General features: G+C 64.1%; 1 protein-coding gene across 1 annotated transcript in view; it reads right to left on the bottom strand.

Annotated features, from left to right (window-relative positions):
* The window catches only part of LOC140406605 (ceramide synthase-like), a gene marked incomplete at its 3' end in the record, with an annotated part of 71918 nt that overhangs the window by 29375 nt on the left and 19908 nt on the right, over positions 1-22635 (bottom strand). The window lies entirely within an intron of this gene.

Genomic DNA, 22635 nt, shown 5'->3' with positions numbered 1-22635 from the left:
AGGGAGCCGGGCCTGTCACACTGAGCTGGGACTGGGACAGGAGGGAGCCGGGCCAGTCACTCTGAGCTGGAGCTGGGACTGGGACTGGAGGGAGCCGGGCCTGTCACACTGAGCTGGGACTGCGACTGGGACAGGAGGGAGCCGGGCCTGGCACACTGAGCTGGAGCTGGGACTGGGACAGGAGGGAGCCGAGCCTGTCACACTGAGCTGGGACTGGGACTGGGACAGGAGGGAGCCGGGCCTGTCACACTGAGCTGGGACTGGGACAGGAGGGAGCCGGGCCGGACACACTGAGCTGGGACTGGGACAGGAGGGAGCCGGGCCTGTCACACTGAGCTGGGACTGGGACTGGGACAGGAGGGAGCCGGGCCTGTCACACTGAGCTGGGACTGGGACAGGGACAGGAGAGAGCCGGGCCTGTCAAACTGAGCTGGGTCTGGATCAGGAGGGAGCCGGGCCTGTCACACTGAGCTGGGTCTGGGACAGGAGGGAGCCGGGCCTGTCACACTGAGCGGGGACTGGGACTGGGACAGGAGGGAGCCGGGCCTGTCACACTGAGCTGGAGCTGGGACAGGAGGGAGCCGGGCCTGTCACACTGAGCTGGGACTGGGACAGGAGGGAGCCGGGCCTGTCACACTGAGCTGGAGCTGGGACTGGGACAGGAGGGAGCCAGGCCTGTCACACTGAGCTGGAGCTGGGACTGGGACAGGAGGGAGCCGGACCAGTCACACTGAGCTGGGACTGGGACTGGAGGGAGCCGGGCCTGTCACACTGAGCTGGGACTGGGACTGGGACAGGAGGGAGCCGGGCCTGTCACACTGAGCTGGGACTGGGACAGGGACAGGAGAGAGCCGGGCCTGTCACACTGAGCTGGGTCTGGATCAGGAGGGAGCCGGGCCTGTCACACTGAGCTGGGTCTGGGACAGGAGGGAGCCGGGCCTGTCACACTGAGCTGGAGCTGGGACTGGGACAGGAGGGAGCCGGGCCTGTCACACTGGGCTGGAGCTGGGACTGGGACAGGAGGGAGCCGGCCTGTCACACTGAGCTGGAGCTGGGACTGGGACAGGAGGGAGCCGGGCCTGTCACACTGAGCTGGAGCTGGGACTGGGACAGGAGGGAGCCGGGCCTATGACACTGAGCTGGGACTGGGACTGGGACAGGAGGGAGCCGGGCCTGTCACACTGAGCTGGATCAGGGACTGGGACAGGAGGGAGCCGGGCCTGTCACACTGAGCTGGGACTGGGACTGGGACAGGAGGGAGCCGGGCCTGTCACACTGAGCTGGGACTGGGACAGGAGGGAGCCGGGCCTGTCACACTGAGCTGGAGCTGGGACTGGGACAGGAGGGAGCCGAGCCTGTCACACTGAGCTGGGACTGGGACTGGGACAGGAGGGAGCCGGGCCTGTCACACTGAGCTGGGACTGGGACAGGAGGGAGCCGGACCGGACACACTGAGCTGGGACTGGGACAGGAGGGAGCCGGGCCTGTCACACTGAGCTGGGACTGGGACTGGGACAGGAGGGAGCCGGGCCTGTCACACTGAGCTGGGACTGGGACAGGGACAGGAGAGAGCCGGGCCTGTCAAACTGAGCTGGGTCTGGATCAGGAGGGAGCCGGGCCTGTCACACTGAGCTGGGTCTGGGACAGGAGGGAGCCGGGCCTGTCACACTGAGCGGGGACTGGGACTGGGACAGGAGGGAGCCGGGCCTGTCACACTGAGCTGGAGCTGGGACAGGAGGGAGCCGGGCCTGTCACACTGAGCTGGGACTGGGACAGGAGGGAGCCGGGCCTGTCACACTGAGCTGGAGCTGGGACTGGGACAGGAGGGAGCCAGGCCTGTCACACTGAGCTGGAGCTGGGACTGGGACAGGAGGGAGCCGGACCAGTCACACTGAGCTGGGACTGGGACTGGAGGGAGCCGGGCCTGTCACACTGAGCTGGGACTGGGACTGGGACAGGAGGGAGCCGGGCCTGTCACACTGAGCTGGGACTGGGACAGGAGGGAGCCGGGCCTGTCATACTGAGCTGGAGCTGGGACTGGGACAGGAGGGAGCCGGGCCTGTCACACTGAGCTGGAGCTGGGACTGGGACTGGAGGGAGCCGGGCCTGTCACACTGAGCTGGAGCTGGGACTGGGACAGGAGGGAGCCGGGCCTGTCACACTGAGCTGGGACTGGGACTGGGACAGGAGGGAGCCGGGCCTGTCACACTGAGCTAGGGCTGGGACTGGAGGGAGCCGGGCCTGTCACACTGAGCTGGGACTGGGACAGGAGGGAGCCGGGCCTGTCACACTGAGCTGGAGCTGGGACTGGGACAGGAGGGAGCCGGGCCTGTCACACTGAGCTGGGACTGGGACAGGAGGGAGCCGGGCCTGTCACACTGAGCTGGAGCTGGGACTGGGACAGGAGGGAGCCAGGCCTGTCACACTGAGCTGGAGCTGGGACTGGGACAGGAGGGAGCCGGACCAGTCACACTGAGCTGGGACTGGGACTGGAGGGAGCCGGGCCTGTCACACTGAGCTGGGACTGGGACTGGGACAGGAGGGAGCCGGGCCTGTCACACTGAGCTGGAGCTGGGACTGGGACAGGAGGGAGCCGAGCCTGTCACACTGAGCTGGGACTGGGACTGGGACAGGAGGGAGCCGGGCCTGTCACACTGAGCTGGGACTGGGACAGGAGGGAGCCGGGCCGGACACACTGAGCTGGGACTGGGACAGGAGGGAGCCGGGCCTGTCACACTGAGCTGGGACTGGGACTGGGACAGGAGGGAGCCGGGCCTGTCACACTGAGCTGGGACTGGGACAGGGACAGGAGAGAGCCGGGCCTGTCAAACTGAGCTGGGTCTGGATCAGGAGGGAGCCGGGCCTGTCACACTGAGCTGGGTCTGGGACAGGAGGGAGCCGGGCCTGTCACACTGAGCGGGGACTGGGACTGGGACAGGAGGGAGCCGGGCCTGTCACACTGAGCTGGAGCTGGGACAGGAGGGAGCCGGGCCTGTCACACTGAGCTGGGACTGGGACAGGAGGGAGCCGGGCCGGACACACTGAGCTGGGACTGGGACAGGAGGGAGCCGGGCCTGTCACACTGAGCTGGAGCTGGGACTGGGACAGGAGGGAGGCGGGCCTGTCACACTGAGCTGGGACTGGGACAGGAGGGAGCCGGGCCTGTCACACTGAGCTGGGACTGGGACTGGGACAGGAGGGAGCCGGGCCTGTCACACTGAGCTGGGACTGGGACAGGAGGGAGCCGGGCCAGTCACTCTGAGCTGGAGCTGGGACTGGGACTGGAGGGAGCCGGGCCTGTCACACTGAGCTGGGACTGCGACTGGGACAGGAGGGAGCCGGGCCTGTCACACTGAGCTGGAGCTGGGACTGGGACAGGAGGGAGCCGAGCCTGTCACACTGAGCTGGGACTGGGACTGGGACAGGAGGGAGCCGGGCCTGTCACACTGAGCTGGGACTGGGACAGGAGGGAGCCGGGCCGGACACACTGAGCTGGGACTGGGACAGGAGGGAGCCGGGCCTGTCACACTGAGCTGGGACTGGGACTGGGACAGGAGGGAGCCGGGCCTGTCACACTGAGCTGGGACAGGGACAGGAGAGAGCCGGGCCTGTCAAACTGAGCTGGGTCTGGATCAGGAGGGAGCCGGGCCTGTCACACTGAGCTGGGTCTGGGACAGGAGGGAGCCGGGCCTGTCACACTGAGCGGGGACTGGGACTGGGACAGGAGGGAGCCGGGCCTGTCACACTGAGCTGGAGCTGGGACAGGAGGGAGCCGGGCCTGTCACACTGAGCTGGGACTGGGACAGGAGGGAGCCGGGCCTGTCACACTGAGCTGGAGCTGGGACTGGGACAGGAGGGAGCCAGGCCTGTCACACTGAGCTGGAGCTGGGACTGGGACAGGAGGGAGCCGGACCAGTCACACTGAGCTGGGACTGGGACTGGAGGGAGCCGGGCCTGTCACACTGAGCTGGGACTGGGACTGGGACAGGAGGGAGCCGGGCCTGTCACACTGAGCTGGGACTGGGACAGGAGGGAGCCGGGCCTGTCATACTGAGCTGGAGCTGGGACTGGGACAGGAGGGAGCCGGGCCTGTCACACTGAGCTGGAGCTGGGACTGGGACTGGAGGGAGCCGGGCCTGTCACACTGAGCTGGAGCTGGGACTGGGACAGGAGGGAGCCGGGCCTGTCACACTGAGCTGGGACTGGGACTGGGACAGGAGGGAGCCGGGCCTGTCACACTGAGCTAGGGCTGGGACTGGAGGGAGCCGGGCCTGTCACACTGAGCTGGGACTGGGACAGGAGGGAGCCGGGCCTGTCACACTGAGCTGGAGCTGGGACTGGGACAGGAGGGAGGCGGGCCTGTCACACTGAGCTGGGACTGGGACAGGAGGGAGCCGGGCCTGTCACACTGAGCTGGGACTGGGACTGGGACAGGAGGGAGCCGGGCCTGTCACACTGAGCTGGGACTGGGACAGGAGGGAGCCGGGCCAGTCACTCTGAGCTGGAGCTGGGACTGGGACTGGAGGGAGCCGGGCCTGTCACACTGAGCTGGGACTGCGACTGGGACAGGAGGGTGCCGGGCCTGTCACACTGAGCTGGGACTGGGACTGGGACAGGAGGGAGCCGGGCCTGTCACACTGAGCTGGGACTGGGACTGGGACAGGAGGGAGCCGGGCCTGTCACACTGAGCTGGGACTGGGACAGGAGGGAGCCGGGCCTGTCACACTGACCTGGAGCTGGGACTGGGACAGGAGGGAGCCGGGCCTGTCACACTGAGCTGGGACTGGGACTGGGACGGGAGGGAGCCGGGCCTGTCACACTGACCTGGAGCTGGGACTGGGACAGGAGGGAGCCGGGCCTGTCACACTGAGCTGGAGCTGGGACTGCGACAGGAGGGAGCCGGGCCTGTCACACTGAGCTGGGACTGGGACAGGGACAGGAGAGAGCCGGGCCTGTGACACTGAGCTGGGACTGGGACAGGAGGGAGCCGGGCCTGTGACACTGAGCTGGGACTGGGACTGGGAGAGGAGGGAGCCGGGCCTGTCACACTGAGCTGGGACTGGGACAGGAGGGAGCCGGGCCTGTGACACTGAGCTGGGACTGGGACTGGGAGAGGAGGGAGCCGGGCCTGTCACACTGAGCTGGAGCTGGGACTGGGACAGGAGGGAGCCGGTCCTGTCACACTGAGCTGGAGCTGGGACTGGGACAGGAGGGAGCCGGGCCTGTCACACTGAGCTGGAGCTGGGACAGGAGGGAGCCGGGCCTGTCACACTGAGCTGGAGCTGGGACTGGGACAGGAGTGAGCCGGGCCTGTCACACTGAGCTGGAGCTGGGACTGGGACAGGGGTGAGCCGGGCCTGTCACACTGAGCTGGGACTGGGACAGGAGGGAGCCGGGCCTGTCACACGGAGCTGGGACTGGGACTGGGACAGGAGGGAGCCGGGCCTGTCACACTGAGCTGGGACTGGGACTGAGACAGGAGGGAGCCGGGCCTGTCACACTGAGCTGGGACTGGGACAGGAGGGAGCCGGGCCTGTCACACTGAGCTGGAGCTGGGACTGGGACAGGAGGGAGCCGGGCCTGTCACACTGAGCTGGAGCTGGGACTGGGACAGGAGGGAGCCGGGCCTGTCACACTGAGCTGGAGCTGGGACTGGGACAGGAGGGAGCCAGGCCTGTCACACTGAGCTGGAGCTGCGACTGGGACAGGAGGGAGCCGGGCCTGTCACACTGAGCTGGGACTGGGACAGGAGGGAGCCGGGCCTGTCACACTGAGCTGGGACTGGGACTGGGACAGGAGGGAGCCGGGCCTGTTACACTGAGCTGGGACTGGGACAGGAGGGAGCCGGGCCTGTCACACTGAGCTGGGACTGGGACAGGAGGGAGCCGGGCCTGTCACACGGAGCTGGGACTGGGACTGCGACAGGAGGGAGCCGGGCCTGTCACACTGAGCTGGGACTGGGACTGAGACAGGAGGGAGCCGGGCCTGTCACACTGAGCTGGGACTGGGACAGGAGGGAGCCGGGCCTGTCACACTGAGCTGGAGCTGGGACTGGGACAGGAGGGAGCCGGGCCTGTCACACTGAGCTGGAGCTGGGACTGGGACAGGAGGGAGCCGGGCCTGTCACACTGAGCTGGAGCTGGGACTGGGACAGGAGGGAGCCAGGCCTGTCACACTGAGCTGGAGCTGCGACTGGGACAGGAGGGAGCCGGGCCTGTCACACTGAGCTGGGACTGGGACAGGAGGGAGCCGGGCCTGTCACACTGAGCTGGGACTGGGACTGGGACAGGAGGGAGCCGGGCCTGTTACACTGAGCTGGGACTGGGACAGGAGGGAGCCGGGCCTGTCACACTGAGCTGGGACTGGGACAGGAGGGAGCCGGGCCTGTCACACTGAGCTGGAGCTGGGACTGCGACAAGAGGGAGCCGGGCCTGTCACACTGAGCTGGGATTGGGACAGGAGGGAGACGGGCCTGTCACACTGAGCTGGGACTGGGACAGGAGGGAGCCGGGCCTGTCACACTGAGCTGGGACTGGGACAGGAGGGAGCCGGGCCTGTCACACTGAGCTGGGACTGGGACAGGAGGGAGCCGGGCCTGTCACATTGAGCTGGAGCTGGGACTGCGACAGGAGGGAGCCGGGCCTGTCACACTGAGCTGGGACTGGGACAGGAGGGAGCCGGGCCTGTCACACTGAGCTGGAGCTGGGACTGCGACAGGAGGGAGCCGGGCCTGTCACACTGAGCTGGGACTGGGACAGGAGGGAGCCGGGCCTGTCACACTGAGCTGGGACTGGGACAGGGACAGGAGAGAGCCGGGCCTGTCACACTGAGCTGGGTCTGGATCAGGAGGGAGCCGGGCCTGTCACACTGAGCTGGAGCTGGGACTGGGACAGGAGGGAGCCGGGCCTGTCACACTGAGCTGGAGCTGGGACTGGGACAGGAGGGAGCCGGGCCTATGACACTGAGCTGGGACTGGGACTGGGACAGGAGGGAGCCGGGCCTGTCACACTGAGCTGGATCAGGGACTGGGACAGGAGGGAGCCGGGCCTGTCACACTGAGCTGGGACTGGGACTGGGACAGGAGGGAGCCGGGCCTGTCACACTGAGCTGGGACTGGGACAGGAGGGAACCGGGCCTGTCACACTGAGCTGGGACTGGGACAGGAGGGAGCCGGGCCTGTCACACTGAGCTGGAGCTGGGACTGGGACAGGAGGGAGCCGGGCCTGTCACACTGAGCTGGGACTGGGACAGGAGGGAGCCGGGCCTGTCACACTGAGCTGGAGCTGGGACTGGGACAGGAGGGAGCCGGGCCTGTCACACTTAGCTGGGACTGGGACAGGAGGGAGCCGGGCGTGTAACACAGAGCGGGGACTGGGACTGGGACAGGAGGGAGCCGGGCCTGTCACACTGAGCTGGAGCTGGGACTGGGACAGGAGGGAGCCGGGCCTGTCACACTGAGCTGGAGCTGGGACTGGGACAGGAGGGAGCCGGGCCTGTCACACTGAGCTGGAGCTGGGACAGGAGGGAACCGGGCCTGTCACACTGAGCTGGGACTGGGACAGGAGGGAACCGGGCCTGTCACACTGAGCTGGGACTGGGACTGGGACAGGAGGGAGCCGGGCCTGTCACACTGAGCTGGGACTGGGACAGGAGGGAGCCGGGCCTGTCACACTGAGCTGGAGCTGGGACTGGGAGAGGAGGGAGCCGGGCCTGTCACACTGAGCTGGAGCTGGGACTGGGACAGGAGGGAGCCGGGCCTGTCACACTGAGCTGGAGCTGGGACTGGGACAGGAGGGAGCCGGGCCTGTCACACTGAGCTGGGACTGGGACAGGAGGGAGCCGGGCCTGTCACACTGAGCTGGAGCTGGGACTGGGACTGGAGGGAGCCGGGCCTGTCACACTGAGCTGGAGCTGGAGCTGGGACAGGAGGGAGCCGGGCCTGTCACACTGAGCTGGGACTGGGACAGGAGGGAGCCGGGCCTGTCACATTGAGCTGGAGCTGGGACTGCGACAGGAGGGAGCCGGGCCTGTCACACTGAGCTGGGACTGGGACAGGAGGGAGCCGGGCCGGTCACACTGAGCTGGGACTGGGACAGGAGGGAGCCGGGCCTGTCACACTGAGCTGGGACTGGGACTGGGACAGGAGGGAGCCGGGCCTGTCACACTGAGCTGGGACTGGGACAGGGACAGGAGAGGGCCGGGCCTGTCACACTGAGCTGGGTCTGGATCAGGAGGGAGCCGGGCCTGTCACACTGAGCTGGGTCTGGGACAGGAGGGAGCCGGGCCTGTCACACTGAGCTGGAGCTGGGACTGGGACAGGAGGGAGCCGGGCCTGTCACACTGGGCTGGAGCTGGGACTGGGACAGGAGGGAGCCGGCCTGTCACACTGAGCTGGAGCTGGGACTGGGACAGGAGGGAGCCGGGCCTGTCACACTGAGCTGGAGCTGGGACTGGGACAGGAGGGAGCCGGGCCTATGACACTGAGCTGGGACTGGGACTGGGACAGGAGGGAGCCGGGCCTGTCACACTGAGCTGGATCAGGGACTGGGACAGGAGGGAGCCGGGCCTGTCACACTGAGCTGGGACTGGGACTGGGACAGGAGGGAGCCGGGCCTGTCACACTGAGCTGGGACTGGGACAGGAGGGAGCCGGGCCTGTCACACTGAGCTGGAGCTGGGACTGGGACAGGAGGGAGCCGAGCCTGTCACACTGAGCTGGGACTGGGACTGGGACAGGAGGGAGCCGGGCCTGTCACACTGAGCTGGGACTGGGACAGGAGGGAGCCGGGCCGGACACACTGAGCTGGGACTGGGACAGGAGGGAGCCGGGCCTGTCACACTGAGCTGGGACTGGGACTGGGACAGGAGGGAGCCGGGCCTGTCACACTGAGCTGGCACTGGGACAGGGACAGGAGAGAGCCGGGCCTGTCAAACTGAGCTGGGTCTGGATCAGGAGGGAGCCGGGCCTGTCACACTGAGCTGGGTCTGGGACAGGAGGGAGCCGGGCCTGTCACTCTGAGCTGGGACTGGGACTGGGACAGGAGGGAGCCAGGCCTGTCACACTGGGCTGGAGCTTTGACTGGGACAGGAGGGAGCCGGGCCTGTCACAGTGAGCTGGAGCTGGGACTGGGACAGGAGGGAGCCGGGCCTGTCACACTGAGCTGGAGCTGGGACTGGGACAGGAGGGAGCCGGGCCTATGACACTGAGCTGGGACTGGGACTGGGACAGGAGGGAGCCGGGCCTGTCACACTGAGCTGGATCAGGGACTGGGACAGGAGGGAGCCGGGCCTGTCACACTGAGCTGGGACTGGGACTGGGACAGGAAGGAGCCGGGCCTGTCACACTGAGCTGGGACTGGGACAGGAGGGAGCCGGGCCTGTCACACTGAGCTGGGACTGGGACAGGAGGGAGCCGGGCCTGTCACACTGAGCTGGAGCTGGGACTGGGACAGGAGGGAGCCGAGCCTGTCACACTGAGCTGGGACTGGGACTGGGACAGGAGGGAGCCGGGCCTGTCACACTGAGCTGGGACTGGGACAGGAGGGAACCTGGCCTGTCACACTGAGCTGGGACAGGATGGAGCCGGGCCTGTCACACTGAGCTGGGACTGGGACAGGAGGGAGCCGGGCCTGTCACACTGAGCTGGGACTGGGACAGGAGGGAGCCGGGCCTGTCACACTGAGCTGGAGCTGGGACTGGGACAGGAGGGAGCCGGGCCTGTCACACTGAGATGGGACTGAGACAGGATGGAGCCGGGCCTGTCACACTGAGCTGGAGCTGGGACTGGGACAGGAGGGAGCCGGGCCTGTCACACTGAGCTGGAGCTGGGACTGGGACAGGAGGGAGCCGGGCCTGTCACACAGAGCTGGAGCTGGGACTGGGACGGGAGGGAGCCGGCCTGTCACACTGAGCTGGAGCTGGGACTGGGACAGGAGGGAGCCGGGCCTGTCACACTGAGCTGGGACTGGGACAGGAGGGAGCCGGGCCTGTCACACTGAGCTGGGACTGGGACAGGAGGGAGCCGGGCCTGTCACACTGAGCGGGGACTGGGACTGGGACAGGAGGGAGCCGGGCCTGTCACACTGAGCTGGGATTGGGATTGGGACAGGAGGGAGCCGGGCCTGTCACACTGAGCGGGGACTGGGACTGGGACAGGAGGGAGCCGGGCCTGTCACACTGAGCTGGAGCTGGGACAGGAGGGAGCCGGGCCTGTCACACTGAGCTGGAGCTGGGACTGGGACAGGAGGGAGCCGGGCCTGTCACACTGAGCTGGAGCTGGGACTGGGACAGGAGGGAGCCGGACCAGTCACACTGAGCTGGGACTGGGACAGGAGGGAGCCGGGCCTATGACACTGAGCTGGGACTGGGACTGGGACAGGAGGGAGCCGGGCCTGTCACACTGAGCTGGATCAGGGACTGGGACAGGAGGGAGCCGGGCCTGTCACACTGAGCTGGGACTGGGACTGGGACAGGAAGGAGCCGGGCCTGTCACACTGAGCTGGGACTGGGACAGGAGGGAGCCGGGCCTGTCACACTGAGCTGGCACTGGGACAGGAGGGAGCCGGGCCTGTCACACTGAGCTGGAGCTGGGACTGGGACAGGAGGGAGCCGAGCCTGTCACACTGAGCTGGGACTGGGACTGGGACAGGAGGGAGCCGGGCCTGTCACACTGAGCTGGGACTGGGACAGGAGGGAACCGGGCCTGTCACACTGAGCTGGGACAGGATGGAGCCGGGCCTGTCACACTGAGCTGGGACTGGGACAGGAGGGAGCCGGGCCTGTCACACTGAGCTGGGACTGGGACAGGAGGGAGCCGGGCCTGTCACACTGAGCTGGAGCTGGGACTGGGACAGGAGGGAGCCGGGCCTGTCACACTGAGATGGGACTGGGACAGGATGGAGCCGGGCCTGTCACACTGAGCTGGAGCTGGGACTGGGACAGGAGGGAGCCGGGCCTGTCACACTGAGCTGGAGCTGGGACTGGGACAGGAGGGAGCCGGGCCTGTCACACAGAGCTGGAGCTGGGACTGGGACAGGAGGGAGCCGGCCTGTCACACTGAGCTGGAGCTGGGACTGGGACAGGAGGGAGCCGGGCCTGTCACACTGAGCTGGGACTGGGACAGGAGGGAGCCGGGCCTGTCACACTGAGCTGGGACTGGGACTGGGACAGGAGGGAGCCGGGCCTGTCACACTGAGCGGGGACTGGGACTGGGACAGGAGGGAGCCGGGCCTGTCACACTGAGCTGGGATTGGGATTGGGACAGGAGGGAGCCGGGCCTGTCACACTGAGCGGGGACTGGGACTGGGACAGGAGGGAGCCGGGCCTGTCACACTGAGCTGGAGCTGGGACAGGAGGGAGCCGGGCCTGTCACACTGAGCTGGGACTGGGACAGGAGGGAGCCGGGCCTGTCACACTGAGCTGGAGCTGGGACTGGGACAGGAGGGAGCCAGGCCTGTCACACTGAGCTGGAGCTGGGACTGGGACAGGAGGGAGCCGGACCAGTCACACTGAGCTGGGACTGGGACTGGAGGGAGCCGGGCCTGTCACACTGAGCTGGGACTGGGACTGGGACAGGAGGGAGCCGGGCCTGTCACACTGAGCTGGGACTGGGACAGGAGGGAGCCGGGCCTGTCATACTGAGCTGGAGCTGGGACTGGGACAGGAGGGAGCCGGGCCTGTCACACTGAGCTGGAGCTGGGACTGGGACTGGAGGGAGCCGGGCCTGTCACACTGAGCTGGAGCTGGGACTGGGACAGGAGGGAGCCGGGCCTGTCACACTGAGCTGGGACTGGGACTGGGACAGGAGGGAGCCGGGCCTGTCACACTGAGCTAGGGCTGGGACTGGAGGGAGCCGGGCCTGTCACACTGAGCTGGGACTGGGACAGGAGGGAGCCGGGCCTGTCACACTGAGCTGGAGCTGGGACTGGGACAGGAGGGAGCCGGGCCTGTCACACTGAGCTGGGACTGGGACAGGAGGGAGCCGGGCCTGTCACACTGAGCTGGGACTGGGACTGGGACAGGAGGGAGCCGGGCCTGTCACACTGAGCTGGGACTGGGACAGGAGGGAGCCGGGCCAGTCACTCTGAGCTGGAGCTGGGACTGGGACTGGAGGGAGCCGGGCCTGTCACACTGAGCTGGGACTGCGACTGGGACAGGAGGGTGCCGGGCCTGTCACACTGAGCTGGGACTGGGACTGGGACAGGAGGGAGCCGGGCCTGTCACACTGAGCTGGGACTGGGACTGGGACAGGAGGGAGCCGGGCCTGTCACACTGAGCTGGGACTGGGACAGGAGGGAGCCGGGCCTGTCACACTGAGCTGGAGCTGGGACTGGGACAGGAGGGAGCCGGGCCTGTCACACTGAGCTGGGACTGGGACTGGGACGGGAGGGAGCCGGGCCTGTCACACTGACCTGGAGCTGGGACTGGGACAGGAGGGAGCCGGGCCTGTCACACTGAGCTGGAGCTGGGACTGCGACAGGAGGGAGCCGGGCCTGTCACACTGAGCTGGGACTGGGACAGGGACAGGAGAGAGCCGGGCCTGTCACACTGAGCTGGGACTGGGACAGGAGGGAGCCGGGCCTGTGACACTGAGCTGGAGCTGGGTCTGGATCAGGAGGGAGCCGGGCCTGTCACACTGAGCTGGAGCTGGGTCTGGGACAGAAGGGAGCCAGGCCTGTCACACTGAGCTGGAGCTGGGACTGGGACAGGAGGGAGCCGGCCTGTCACACTGAGCTGGGACTGGGACTCGGACAGGAGGGAGCCGGGCCTGTGACACTGAGCTGGAGCTGGGTCTGGATCAGGAGGGAGCTGGGCCTGTCACACTGAGCTGGAGCTGGGTCTGGGACAGAAGGGAGCCAGGCCTGTCACACTGAGCTGGGACTGGGACTCGGACAGGAGGGAGCCGGGCCTGTCACACTGAGCTGGGACTGGGACAGGAGGGAGCCGGGCCTGTCACACTGAGCTGGGACTGGGACTGGGACAGGAGGGAGCCGGGCCTGTCACACTGAGCTGGAGCTGGGACTGGGACAGGAGGGAGCCGGGCCTGTCACACTGAGCTGGGACTGGGACTGGGACAGGAGGGAGCCGGGCCTGTCACACTGAGCTGGGACTGGGACTGGGACAGGAGGGAGCCGGGCCTGTCACACTGAGCTGGAGCTGGGACTGGGTCAGGAGGGAGCCGAGCCTGTCACACTGAGCTGGAGCTGGGACTGGGACAGGAGGGAGCCGGGCCTGTCACACTGAGCTGGGACTGGGACAGGAGGGAGCCGGGCCTGTCACACTGAGCTGGAGCTGGGACTGGGACAGGAGGGAGCCGGGCCTGTAACACTGAGCTGGGACTGGGACTGGGACAGGAGGGAGCCGGGCCTGTCACACTGAGCTGGGACTGGGACAGGAGGGAGCCGGGCCTGTCACACTGAGCTGGAGCTGGGACTGGGTCAGGAGGGAGCCGAGCCTGTCACACTGAGCTGGAGCTGGGACTGGGACAGGAGGGAGCCGGGCCTGTCACACTGAGCTGGAGCTGGGACTGGGACAGGAGGGAGCCGGGCCTGTCACACTGAGCTGGAGCTGGGACTGGGACAGGAGGGAGCCGGGCCTGTCACACTGAGCTGGGACTGGGACAGGAGGGAGCCGGGCCTGTCACACTGAGCTGGAGCTGGGACTGGGACAGGAGGGAGCCGGGCCTGTCACACTGAGCTGGGACTGGGACAGGAGGGAGCCGGGCCTGTTACACTGAGCTGGGACTGGGACAGGAGGGAGCCAGGCCTGTCACACTGAGCTGGGACTGGGACAGGAGGGAGCCGGGCCTGTCACACTGAGCTGGGTCTGGGACAGGAGGGAACCGGGCCTGTCACACTGAGCTGGGACTGGGACAGGAGGGAACCGGGCCTGTCACACTGAGCTGGGACTGGGACTGGGACAGGAGGGAGCCGAGCCTGTCACACTGAGCTGGAGCTGGAGCTGGGACAGGAGGGAGCCGGGCCTGTCACACTGAGCTGGAGCTGGGACTGGGACAGGAGGGAGCCGGGCCTGTCACACTGAACTGGAGCTGGGACTGGGACAGGAGGGAGCCGGGCCTGTCAAACTGAGCTGGAGCTGGGACTGGGACAGGAGGGAGCCGGGCCTGTCACACTGAGCTGGGACTGGGTCAGGAGGGAGCCGAGCCTGTCACACTGAGCTGGAGCTGGGACTGGGACAGGAGGGAGCCGGGCCTGTCACACTGAGCTGGGACTCGGACAGGAGGGAGCCGGGCCTGTCACACTGAGCTGGAGCTGGGACTGGGACAGGAGGGAGCCGGGCCTGTCACACTGAGCTGGAGCTGGGACTGGGACAGGAGGGAGCCGGGCTAGTCACACTGAGCGGGGACTGGGACTGGGACAGGAGGGAGCCGGGCCTGTCACACTGAGGTGGAGCTGGGACTGGGACAGGAGGGAGCCGGGCCTGTCACACTGAGGTGGAGCTGGGACTGGGACAGGAGGGAGCCGGGCCTGTCACACTGAGGTGGGACTGGGGCAGGAGGGAACCGGGCCTGTCACACTGATCTGGGACTGGGACTGGGACAGGAGGGAGCCGGGCCTGTCACACTGAGCTGGAGCTGGGACTGGGACAGGAGGGAGCCGGGCCTGTCACACTGAGCTGGGACTGGGACAGGAGGGAGCTGGGCCTGTCACACTGAGCTGGGACTGGGACTGGGACAGGAGGGAGCCGGGCCTGTCACACTGAGCTGGAGCTGGGACTGGGACAGGAGGGAGCCGGGCCTGTCACACTGAGCTGGGACTGGGACTGGGACAGGAGGGAGCCGGGCCTGTCACACTGAGCTGGGACGGGGACAGGAGGGAGCCGGGCCTGTCACACTGAGCTGGAGCTGGGACTGGGACAGGAGGGAGCCGAGCCTGTCGCACTGAGGTGGAGCTGGAACACTGTCCGACCCACTGCCTCTCTTTCTCCTTGTCACACTCACTCTCTCTCCCTAACACATTCACTCTCTCCCTGGCACATTCACTCTCTCCCTGTCACACTCACTCTCCCTGTCACACTCACTCTCTCTCTGTCACACTCACTCTCCCTGTAACACTCACTCTCTCCTTGCCACACTCAGCCTCTCTCCCTGATACATTCACTCTCTCGCTGTCACACCCACTCTCTCTCCCTGTCACACTCACTCTCTTCCTTGCCACACTCAGCCTCTCTCCCTGACACATGCACTCTCTCTCTGTCACACTCACTCTCTCTCTCCCTGACTCACTCTGTCACTCACTCTCTCTCTGTGTCACACACACTCTCTCTCTCTCCCTGACACATCCACTCTCTCTGTCACACTCACTCTCTCTCTCCCTGACTCACTCTGTCACTCACTCTCTCTCTCCCTGACTCACTCTGTCACTCACTCTCTCTCTGTGTCACACACACACTCTCTCTCTCTCCCTGACACATGCACTCTCTCTCTGTCACACTCACTCTCTCTCTCCCTGACTCACTCTGTCACTCACTCTCTCTCTCTGTCACACTCACTCTGTCACACTCACTCCCTCTGTCACACCCACTCTCTCTCCCTGCCACTATCTTTCTCTCCCTGTCACACTCACTCTCTCTCCCCGTCACACTCACTCTCTCTCCCCATCACACTCACTCTCCCTGTCGCACTCACCCTCTCTCTGCCACACTCACTCTCTCTCCCTGCCTCACTCACTCTCTCACCCTGCCACACTCACTCTCTCCCTGCCACACTCACTCTCTCTCCCCGTCACACTCCACTCGATCTCCCTGTCACTCACTCTCTCCCTGCCACACTCACTCTCTCTCCCTGTCACACTAACTCTCTCCCTGCCACTCACTCTCTCTCCCTGTCACACTCACTCTCTCCCTGCCACTCACTCTCTCTCCCTGTCACACTCCCTCTCTCTCTGCCACACTCACTCTCTCTCCATGTCACACTCACTCTCTCCCTGCCACTCACTCTCTCTCCCTGTCACACTCACTCTCTCCCTGTCACACTCACTCTCTCTCCCTGTCACACTCACTCTCTCCCTGCCACACTCACTCTCTCTCCCTGTCACACTCACTCTCTCTCCATGTCACACTCACTCTCTCCCTGCCGCTCACTCTCTCTCCCTGCCACACTCACTCGCTCTCCCTGCCACACTCACTCTCCCTCCCTGCCACACTCACTCTCTCTCCCTGCCACACTCACTCTCTCCCCGTCACACTCACCCTCTCTCTGTCACACTCACTCTCTCTCCCTGCCACACTCACTCGCTCTCCCTGCCACACTCACTCTCCCTGCCACACTCACTCTCTCTCCCCGTCACACTCACTCTCTCTCCCTGCCACACTCACTCTCTCACTGCCACACGCACTCTCTCTCCCTGCCACACTCACTCTCCCTGCCACACCCACTCTCTCTCTGTCACACTCACTCTCTCTCCCTGCCACACTCACTCGCTCGCCCTGCCACACTCACTCTCCCTGCCACACTCACTCTCTCTCCCTGCCACACTCACTCTCTCTCCCCGTCACACTCACTCTCCCTGTCACACTCACCTTCTCTCTGCCACACTCACTCTCTCTCCCTGCCTCACTCACTCTCTCCCTGCCACACTCACTCTCTCCCTGCCACACTCACTCTCTCTCTGCCACACTCACTCTCTATCCCTGTCACACTCACTCTCTCTCCCCGTCACACTCACTCTCTCTCCCCGTCACACTCACTCTCTCCCTGTCACACTCACTCTCTCTCCCCGTCACACTCACTCTCTCTCCCCGTCACACTCACTCTCTCTCCCTGTCACACTTACTCTCTCCCTGCCACACTCACTCTCTCTCTCTGCCACACTTACTCTCTCTCCCCGTCACACTTACTCTCTCCCTGCCACACTCACTCTCTCCCTGCCACACTCACTCTCTCTCCCCGTCATACTCACTCTCTCTCCCTGCCACACTCACTCTCTCTCACTGTCACACTCACTCTCTCTCCCTGCCACACTCACTCTCTCTCACTGTCACACTCACTCTCTCTCCCCGTCACACGTACTCTCTCCCTGCCACACTCACTCTCTCCCTGCCACACTCACTCTCTCTCCCCGTCACACTCACTCTCTCCCTGCCACACTCACTCTCTCTCTGCCACACTCACTCTCTCTCTGCCACACTCACTCTCTCTCTGCCACACTCACTCTCTCTCTGCCACACTCACTCTCTCTCCCTGTCACACTCACTCTCTCTCCCTGTCACACTCACTCTCTCCCTGCCACACTCACTCTCTCTCTGCCACACTCACTCTCTCTCCCTGCCACACTCACTCTCTCTCCCTGCCACACTCACTCTCTCTCCCTGCCACACTCACTCTCTCTCCCTGCCACACTCACTCTCTCTCTGCCACACTCACTCTCTCTCCCTGTCACACTCACTCTCTCTCCGTCACACTCACTCTCTCCCTGCCACACTCACTCTCTCTCTGCCACACTCACTCTCTCTCCCTGCCACACTCACTCTCTCTCCCTGCCACACTCACTCTCTCTCCCTGCCACACTCACTCTCGCTCCCTGCCACACTCACTCTCTCTCCCTGCCACACTCACTCTCTCTCACTGTCACACTCACTCTCTCTCCCCGTCACACGTACTCTCTCCCTGCCACACTCACTCTCTCCCTGCCACACTCACTCTCTCTCCCCGTCACACTCACTCTCTCCCTGCCACACTCACTCTCTCTCTGCCACACTCACTCTCTCTCTGCCACACTCACTCTCTCTCTGCCACACTCACTCTCTCTCTGCCACACTCACTCTCTCTCTGCCACACTCACTCTCTCTCCCTGTCACACTCACTCTCTCTCCCTGTCACACTCACTCTCTCCCTGCCACACTCACTCTCTCTCTGCCACACTCACTCTCTCTCCCTGCCACACTCACTCTCTCTCCCTGCCACACTCACTCTCTCTCCCTGCCACACTCACTCTCTCTCTGCCACACTCACTCTCTCTCCCTGTCACACTCACTCTCTCTCCCTGTCACACTCACTCTCTCCCTGCCACACTCACTCTCTCTCTGCCACACTCACTCTCTCTCCCTGCCACACTCACTCTCTCTCCCTGCCACACTCACTCTCTCTCCCTGCCACACTCACTCTCTCTCTGCCACACTCACTCTCTCTCCCTGCCACACTCACTCTCTCCCTGCCACTCACTCTCTCCCTGCCACTCACTCTCTCCCTGCCACTCACTCTCTCCCTGCCACACTCACTCTCTCCCCGTCACACTCACTCTCTCCCGGTCACACTCTCTCTCTCCCTCCCAAGCTCGCTCACTCTCTCCCTGCCACACTCACTCTCTCCCTGTCACACTCACTCTCTCTCCCCGTCACACTCTCTCTCTCTCCCTGCCACACTCTCTCTCTCTGCCACACTCTCTCTCTCTGCCACACTCTCTCTCTCTGCCACACTCTCTCTCTCTGCCACACTCACTCTCTCTCTGCCACACTCACTCTCTCCCCGTCACACTCACTCTCTCTCCCTGCCACACTCACTCTCTCTCCCTGCCACACTCACTCTCTCTCCCTGCCACACTCACTCTCTCTCCCTGCCACACTCACTCTCTCTCCCTGCCACACTCACTCTCTCCCTGCCACACTCACTCTCTCCCTGCCATACTCACTCTCTCCCTGCCACACGCACTCTCTCTCCCTGTCACACTCGCTCTCTCCCTGCCACACTCACTCTCTCTCCCTGCCACACTCACTCTCTCCCTGCCACACTCACTCTCTCCCTGCCACACTCACTCTCTCTCCCTGTCACAATCACTCTCTCCCTGCCTCACTCACTCTCTCTCTGTCACTTACTCTATCCCTGTCACACTCACTCTCTCTCCCTGCCACTATCTCTCTCCCCCTGTCACACTCACTCTCTCCCTGCCACACTCACTCTCTCTCTGCCACACTCACTCTCTCTCCCTGCCACACTCTCTCTCCCTGCCACACTCTCTCTCCCTGCCACACTCACTCTCTCTCCCTGCCACACTCACTCTCTCTCTCTGTGCCACACTCGCTCTCTCTCCCTGTCACACTCAGACTCTCTCTCTGCCACACTCACTCTCTCTCTCTGTGCCACACTCACTCTCTCTCCCTGTCACTCAGACTCTCTCTCTGCCACACTCACTCTCTCTCTGCCACACTCACTCTCTCTCTGCCACACTCACTCTCTCTCCCTGCCACATTCACTCTCTCTCCCTGCCACACTCACTCTCTCCCTGCCACACTCACTCTCTCCCTGCCACACTCACTCTCTCTCCCTGCCACACTCACTCTCTCTCCCTGCCACACTCACTCTCTCTCCCTGCCACACTCACTCTCTCTCCCTGCCACACTCACTCTCTCCCCCTGCCACAATCGCTCTCTCTCCCTGCCACACTCGCTCTCTCCCTGCCACACTCGCTCTCTCCCTGCCACACTCACTCTTTCTCTGTCACCTACTCTATCCCTGTCACACTCACTCTCTCTCCCTGCCACTATCTCTCTCCGCCTGTCACACTCACTCTCTCTCCCTGTCACACCCACTCTCTCTCCCTGCCACAATCTCTCTCCCTGCCACACCCACTCTCTCTCCCTGCCACACTCACTCTAACTCCCTGCCACACTCACTCTCACTCCCTGCCACACTCACTCTCTCTCCCTGCCACACCCACTCTATCCCTGTCACACCCACTCTCTCTCCCTGCCACACTCACTCTCTCTCCCTGCCACACACACTCTCTCTCCCTGCCACACACACTCTCTCTCCCTGCCACACTGACTCTCGCTCCCTGCCACATTCACTCTCTCCCTGCCACACTCACTCTCTCTCCGTCACACACGCTCTCTCCCTGCCACACTCGCTCTCTCTCCCTGCCACACTCACTCTCTCTCCCTGCCACACTCACTCTCTCTCTGCCACACTCACTCTCTCTCCCTGCCACACTCACTCTCTCTCCCTGCCACACTCACTCTCTCTCCCTGCCACACTCACTCTCTCCCTGCCACACTCGCTCTCTCTCTGCCACACTCGCTCTCTCCCTGCCACACTCACTCTTTCTCTGTCACTTACTCTATCCCTATCACACTCACTCTCTCTCCCTGCCACTATCTCTCTCCGCCTGTCACACTCACTCTCTCTCCCTGTCACACTCACTCTCTCTCCCTGCCACAATCTCTCTCCCTGCCACACTCACTCTCTCTCCTTGCCACACTCACTCTCTCTCCCTGCCACACTCACTCTCTCTCCCTGCCACACTCACTCTATCCCTGTCACACCCACTCTCTCTCCCTGCCACACTCGCTCTCTCTCCCTGCCACACTCACTCTCTCTCCCTGCCACACTGACTCTCCCTGCAACATTCACTCTCTCCCTGCCACACTCACTCTCTCTCCATCACACACGCTCTCTCCCTGCCACACTCACTCTCTCTCCCTGCCACACTCTCTCTCTCCCTGCCACGCTCTCTCTCCCTGCCACTCACTCTCTCTCCCTGTCACACTCACTCTCTCTCTGCCACACTCACTCTCTCTCTCTGCCACACTCACTCTCTCTCCCTGCCACACTCACTCGCTCTCCCTGCCACACTCACTCTCTCTCCCCATCACACTCACTCTCTCTCCCCGTCACACTCACTCTCTCCCTGTCACACTCCACTCTATCTCCCTGTCACACTCACTCTCTCCCTGCCACACTCACTCTTTCCGTCACACTCACTCTCTCTCCGTCACACTCACTCTCTCTCCGTCACACTCACTCTCTCCCTGCCACACTCACTCTCTCCCTGCCACACTCACTCTCTCCCTGCCACACTCACTCTCTCTCTGCCACACTCACTCTCTCTCTGCCACACTCACTCTCTCTCCCTGCCACACTCACTCTCTATCCCTGTCACACTCACTCTCTCTCCCCGTCACACTCACTCTCTCCCGGTCACACACTCTCTCTCCCTCTCAAGCTCGCTCACTCTCTCCCTGCCACACTCACTCTCTCCCTGTCACACTCACTCTCTCTCCCGTCACACTCACTCTCTCTCCCTGCCACACTCTCTCTCTCTGCCACACTCTCTCTCTCCCGTCACACTCACCCTCTCCCTGTCACACTCACTCTCTCTCCCCGTCACACTCACTCTCTCCCGGTCACACTCTCTCTCTCCCTCCCAAGCTCGCTCACTCTCTCCCTGCCACACTCACTCTCCCCCTGTCACACTCACTCTCTCTCCCCGTCACACTCACTCTCTCTCCCTGCCACACTCTCTCTCTCTGCCACACTCTCTCTCTCTGCCACACTCTCTCTCTCCCGTCACACTCACCCTCTCCCTGTCACACTCACTCTCTCTCCCTGCCACACTCACTCTCTCGCTGTCACACTCACTCTCTCTCCCCGTCACACTCACTCTCTCTCCCTGCCACACTCTCTCTCTCTGCCACACTCTCTCTCTCCCCGTCACACTCACCCTCTCCCTGTCACACTCACTCTCTCTCCCTGCCACACTCACTCTCTCGCTGTCACACTCACTCTCTCTCCCTGCCACACTCACCCTCTCCCTGCCACACTCTCTCTCCCTGTCACACTCGCTCTCTCCCTGCCACACTCACTCTCTCCCTGCCACACTCGCTCTCTCTCCCTGCCACACTCTCTCTCACTCCCTGTCACACTCACTCTCTCACTGTCACACTCGCTCTCTCCCTGCCATACTCACTCTCTCTCTCTGCCACACTCACTCTCTCCCTGCCACACTCACTCTCTCTCCATGCCACACTCTCTCTCTCCCTGCCACACTCACTCGCTCTCCCTGCCACACTCACTCTCCCTGCCACACACACTCTCTCTCACTGTCACACTCGCTCTCTCCCTGCCACACTCACTCTCTCTCCCTGCCACACTCACACTCTCTCCCTGCCACACTCACTCTCTCCCTGCCACACTCACTCTCTCTCCCTGCCACACCCACTCTCTCTCCCTGTCACACTCGCTCTCTCCCTGTCACACTCACTCTCTCCCTGTCACACTCACTCTCTCTCCCTGTCACACTCGCTCTCTCCCTGTCACACTCACTCTCTCCCTGTCACACTCACTCTCTCTCTGCCACACTCACTCTCTCTCTCTGCCACACTCACTCTCTCTCCCTGCCACACTCACTCTCTCTCCCTGCCACTCTCTCTCCCCCTGCCACACTCACTCTCTCTGTCACACTCACTCTCTCTGCCACACTCACTCTCTCTCTCTCTGCCACACTCACTCTCTCTCCCTGCCACTCTCTCTCCCCTGCCACTCACTCTCTCTCCCTGTCACACTCACTCTCTCTCTGCCACACTCACTCTCTCTCTCTCTGCACACTCACTCTCTCCCTGCCACACTTACTCTCTCTCCCTGCCACTCTCTCTCTCCCTGCCATTCACTCTCTCTCCCTGTCACACTCACTCTCTCCCTGCCACTCACTCTCTCTCTGCCACACTCACTCTCTCTCCTGCCACACTCACTCTCTCTCCCTGCCACACTCACTCTCTCTCCCTGCCACACTCACTCTCGCTCCCTGCCACACTCACTCTCTCTCCCTGCCACACTCACTCTGTCTCCCTGCCACACTCTCTCTCCCTGTCACACTCACTCTCTCTCCCTGCCACTATCTCTCTC

Source organism: Scyliorhinus torazame, unplaced genomic scaffold (genome assembly GCF_047496885.1).
Source record: "Scyliorhinus torazame isolate Kashiwa2021f unplaced genomic scaffold, sScyTor2.1 scaffold_705, whole genome shotgun sequence".
Classification (NCBI taxonomy): Eukaryota; Metazoa; Chordata; class Chondrichthyes; order Carcharhiniformes; family Scyliorhinidae; genus Scyliorhinus; species Scyliorhinus torazame.
The sequence above is the reverse complement of the archived record's forward strand: the minus strand, read 5'-3'. Positions and strand labels throughout refer to the sequence as shown.